This window comes from Marmota monax, unplaced genomic scaffold, assembly GCF_021218885.2.
Source record: "Marmota monax isolate L192 unplaced genomic scaffold, Marmota_monax_Labrador192_F-V1.1 WCK01_AAM20220418_F8-fsc00006, whole genome shotgun sequence".
In the NCBI taxonomy this organism is placed as follows: Eukaryota; Metazoa; Chordata; class Mammalia; order Rodentia; family Sciuridae; genus Marmota; species Marmota monax.
Genome location: NW_026693712.1, coordinates 32,813,322 through 32,819,369, shown reverse-complemented (window position 1 = coordinate 32,819,369; position 6,048 = coordinate 32,813,322).

Here is a 6,048-nt window from a genome sequence, read left to right as displayed (position 1 = left end):
TTCTTTCCATGTGCTATTTCAACCTCACATAGATGATAGATTTAATATTCATCGTGCATCTATCCATGGGTGATAATGAAAGTTCATAACTTGTTGTTATATGTGGTTTTGCTGAAATCCCAGTTTGATTCATGTATTCTACAAATTGGTGTGATTGGGCAGGTCAATGGATTAATGTTGTTACCTAATGGAGTCCTTATAACTGAATCTCATGCAGGTTTTGGGTTATTTTCCCCTATTAAAAAAATCTTCTCAAATTCATGTACTTAAAGAGAAAAAAAACTTTTTTAATTAAATGGGTACAAAATGGTAACTAATATTTAGTTAATATTATACAATATATACATATTAAAAAAATTGAATCAAACTCTCATAAAATACTACATTTTATGGCTATTAGAATTTTCCACGATATACTACTTAGTTTAGTGACTTGATCCTTGTAAGAATAGAAACTTTTTCTTCTATTAGGAACATGACTTTATCTTCAATTTAGAATTTCTCCCTTCACAGATATCTGATAAACAAATCAGACCTGTGTACTCTGGGTTGTCTCCAAAAGAATCTGTGGAAGATCCTTTACTGTGATTCTGAGAAACCAGCTCATCAGTCACTTGCTTTCACATCTTTGTTCCTTTCTTTTTCCTGAAAAAAAGTTACTTTTCAATACATTTATTTTAATATTTAATTAATTTGTCTCATCATAAAATTATGTTTTGGTTTAAATTGATTCTAAGCATATTTTAAGCTGCATTAAGTGAAACCAAGGAATTACTTGACATAAAAATGGATCAGGAAGATAAAATGAGTCATTGCTTCTGGAAAATAAATTATTTTTCCTCTTGCTTTCATATAGTGACAATAAAAGTTTACCAGAAGATTTTGATGATGTAGTAAAGAGAGGTTTCTACCTGAGGACTTTCGTGAAGCATATCCCATTTTTATCCCTTCACAGATGAGTAAATTCAATAGTTATGGGGGGAAGTAAAAACAAATAAAAACTAACAATGACAGTGGTTGAATACATACACATAACATTTTCCATGGTTTTGGTAAAATTAGAGGTTTATGTTACTTGTGTAGTTTTCTATATGGATATAAAATGTATGAACCATTATTATCAGTTTATTTTTTTCCAAAAATTAGCAAAATTTCTTAATACAAGTGATAAATTCAATGCTGAGTGTCAGGGAAAATTAAATAGATATAATTGTCTTTATATTCAAACTAACTCAAAATAGGAGTACTAAAACATTTATGAGGTCTATTTTCTAAAGATTGTTACACAATAACCACAAACATTCTACAGATGAGAAAACCACAGGAATATACTAAAGAAAACAAATACTCAAATTACAGAAAGGTACTGTAGACACATGTAAATATTATTTTTGTCACAAAAGAAAGAGCAGGGAGGATCCCATGAAAACAGAAGTGAGATCAATGGAGTAGAGGAAGGGTTTTTAAAGGGCGGGAGGAAGGACAGGAAACGAGAGGAACAGTAGAATAAATCTGACCAAACTTTTCTGTGAATATATCGGACTAAATTTCACCTTTATGTATTTCCCCAATGTACTAATTGAAAAAAATGAATGAATAAAAAAAATATCAGTAGAGACAGGGAACATGGAGAGAAAGGAAGGAAGGGAGAGTGGAAGTACTAGGGACTGAATTGGAGCAAATTATATTCCATGCTTGTATAATTATGTTAAAATGAAGACTGGTATTATGTATACACATAATGAACTAATTTGAAAGGAAAGATTTTTGGAGCAGTTTTTGTTGTGAATCTTTTTTGTTCAACATAAAATTTTGCTTTTAAAGTCAACATGCTACTATAGGCAGAATTAATATTGTCAAATGGCCATACTACCAAAAGCACTACAGATTTAATGCCATTCCTACTAACATTCCAATGATGTTATTCGTGGAAATAGAAACAGCAGTCATTAAACACATTTGGAAAACTGAGAGGTCCAGAATAGTCAAAATAATCCTTAGTGCAAAAGTGAAGCAAGAGGCAACATAATACCAGACCTTAAATTATACTACAGAGCTATAGTAACAAAAATGTCATGATGTTGGCACCAAAACAGACACGTAGACACATGTTACAGAACAGAAGACACATAGACAAACCCACACAAATACAGTTACCTCATACTAGACAAAGACACCATAAACATAAATTGGAGAAAAGATAGCCTATTCAACAAATGGTGCTGTGAAAACTGGAAATCAACATGTAGCAAAATAAAATTAAACCTCTATCTCTCATCCTGTACAAAAATCAGCTCAAAGTGAATCAAAGACCTAAGCAGTAGACCAAGACCCTGTGCCTAATATAAGAAAAAGTAGGCGCAACACTCTGTCTTGTTTGGCCTGGAAACGGAATTCCTTAGGACTCCTAAAGCACAAAAACTCAGAAAACTTAACATCAAAAAAGCAAATAACCCAATCAAAAAATGGGCAAAGGAACTAAATAGACACTTCAAAGAAGAAGAAATACAAATGGTCAACAAATAATAATAAAAAAATGTTGAACATCTCTAGCAATTAGAGAAGTGCAAATTAAAACTACACTGAGATTTCATCTAATTCCAGTCAGAATGGCAATTATCAAGAATAAAAGTAACAATAAATGTTGGCAAGGATGTGAGGGGAAAGGTACACTTGTACACTGCTGGTAGGAATGCAAATTGGTACAACCACTCTGGAAAGCAGTATGGAGATTTCTGAGAAAACTTGGAATGGAACCACCATTTGACCCAGTTATCCCACTCCTCAGTATATACTCAAAGGACATAAAATCAGTATAGGATAGTGATTCAGGCACATCAATGTTTATAGGAGCTCAATTCACAATACCTAAGCTATGGAACCAACCTAGGTGCCCTTAACAAATGAATGAATAAAGAAAATATGGTATATATACACACAATGGAATATTATTCATTCATAAAGAAGAATGAAATTATGGCATTTGCAGGTAAATGGATGGAACTGGAGACTATCATGCTAAGTGAAATAAGCCAATCCCAAGAAACAAAGGCTGAATGTTTTGATATGCAGATGCTAACATACAATAACGAGGCTGGAGGAAGAATAGAAGTTCATTGGATTAGACAAAAGGGAATGAAGGAAAGTAATGAGGGATGACAATAGGAAAGATAATAGAGTGAATTGGACATAATTTTCCTAAGTTCATATATGACTACATGGCCAGTATAACTCCATATCATGTAAAATCAGAAGAATGAAAAGTTAAAACTCCATGTATATGTAATATAGCAAAACACACTCTACTGTTATGTATATCTAAAAAAACAAAGAAAAAATCCTTTCATGATAAAAATAATCAACATGCTAAGAGGAAAGCAATAAATATATTCAAATATTGCCTAGTCAATCTTCTCCTCTAACTTCCTCCTCAAAATGTCTCCCAAAAGGGCCTGGTTTGTGGCTCAGTGATAGAGCACTTGCCCTGCATGTGTGAGTCATCGGATTTAATTCTCAGCACTGCATTAAATACATAAAATAAAGGTCCATTGACAACTAAAAAATTAAAAAAATAAAAAAAAAGATGGCCCCCAAGGACCTCCTCAGAACCTTCAGGGCTAGAATTCAATTTCCATCTCCTCCGCAGGTACATACTTGAAAATATAATTGGTCACACCTACATTCTCTTAAAAATTTATTGATCCAAATCTCTACCAAGGTGAATTTCATTGTAAATATGTCCCAAAATGTGGGTACTTGAGTAAAATTTCTGATGGAGGAAAGAGAAACTTGCAAGTAAGTGAAACATCATTAATTAAATAGTTACAAATGAAAGTGGGCAGGTTTTACAGACCCCAGTTCTAATGAGATAACAGTGCCAAACAATGATGAGGATCAAGAGGCTGGGGTTCATTCCCCAGCACCAAATTAAAAAAGAAAAGAAAAAGAAAGTAAAAAGAATTTCTGATGCAATCAGATAATGGAAATCCTTGCAGGTCACACAGAATATTTTAGAGTTGGGGTGTCAGGAAATACAGAAACATTGGAAGTTTTTGCATAGTATGATGAAAGATGAATTTTACTGTAATTTCTAAAGATGCTGGTATGTAATTTGTATGTGCTGATGGATGTGAAAAACTAGCCTTCAAATAGTCAGCCAAATAGCATTAAAATTTATCTTCTGTCTGGCTTTTGTATTTTTATGGGCTTCTCAGTGCATTGCAGATGACATTTGTTTGTTCTACCTGTATCTATGCAAACCTGCTCTGAAGTAAGGTACCTAGCCCAGTAATGACATTGGGCAGTAGGCTGGTGGCTTTCACACTTTTTGAATAATCTTTTTATCGATGGTACATATTTACTGCATTTCTCTTTTGGCAGTCACCTGACATTCTTTTTATATTTTATTTTTCTACCCAGTGATTCTATAACCTATATCCCTTACATTTTGAACACTGACAACTGTTCATACTCTATATTTGAACCTTTTTAATAGTAGCTATCATATATACCTAACAAACCAAACAGAAAACAGACTTATTGTTTCACAGCCCAGTTGCTATAGGGACATACTATTTAAGGCACAAAGAAGGAATTCCCGCTTGTATGGCATTAGCTCCCTCCCTGAAATTGTCTTCTTTGGTGGGAAATAGAAACTAACTGCTAGAGAAATATCAGTTTGAGGCTTAAGCAGGGACTTTAACTCAGAGAAGAAGTCATAACTGCTAAAAAGAATATGGGTTTTGTGGTGTTCTTCATCATATTGAGCATAACATTTAACAATAGTTTTTTCAGAAATGGAAAAATTCTGGTTTCTTCTCTAATTAAAAATGACGAGTTCTTAAAGCCCTCTTCTCATGATGTAGTTCTAATATATATAGCATTACTTTAATTCAGTCTGATTTCATTACATTTTTGTTATCTTGCATTGGTCCTGAAAATTGAATAAGTCTTGTATTTCTGTGTGTAGAACTGCCTGCATAAATCTACTTCAACCTTCATAAAATGGTCAAATTACGTGTTTGAGTTTGCAAAATTAATAATTTTCAAACTTTTGAACTTAGAATGAAATATAATTTTAATGTGAATAGAAAGTCTGACTATGTACAAGATAAGGTAAGGTTTTCAATTCCCATATTATCAGAAACTTCATTAAGAAATCCAGATTTATAACACACTTCTATTTCTATGTGTATTTGAAGTATATACAATAAAACACCAACACAACTTTCATGTGTTAATATGGGGATGAGCAAGCAAGAGTGACTTTTAAAGTATCTGATAAAACAATCTCTATGAAGCCCAAGATTAGAAGAAAATTGCCAGCTCCATTTTTATATTCTTACTTACAAGAGTGTTTGAAAAACTGTGACAAAATATTTCAAATTTATGACCTAAAATTGGAGGAAGGGACATTGTCCCCAAGCACATTTTCCCACCAAGTACTGAGAAATTTAGCATCAGAATATTATCTGTATGTGGTAAGAGAGGGAAAATAGATATAGTGTCCCCAGTCTGTCAACAGGAACATAACAGCTCTGAATAAGTCACCATCTCCAATTCTGGATAAATCTAATATTTGAGAATTTTCTAATGGTGGTCTTTTCAGTTACCCATCCTAAGAAGTCAAGTACAAGAATGCAAGTCAAGTACAAGCATTCAAGTAAGTTCAGAGACACAGGGGATCCGTGTTAAAAGCAATGAAGGTAGCTGTGATGCAACACCAACAATTCAGTGGTCCTAACACAATCAAAATATTGTCTTCATTATTCAACAAAATCCTAAAGCAAACTCCTGCTACTCTCGTTACACTGCTAAACACTAAAGTAGCATGCGTTCTCGATGGTTTTAGCTTAGCTCGAAAATCTTTACACTATTAACGATAGGAAAAAAAATAAAGTATTTCCCCCTTTTAAATTTACACAGACGCTTTATTTACAGAGCAGGGAATTTTTTTTTTTTTTTTGTCTCCAGTGGTGCCAAGGTAACATCCTTATACAAGAGTGCCAGTTTAAAAGAGATCAATGCAGAATTCTAAAAGTAACAGAT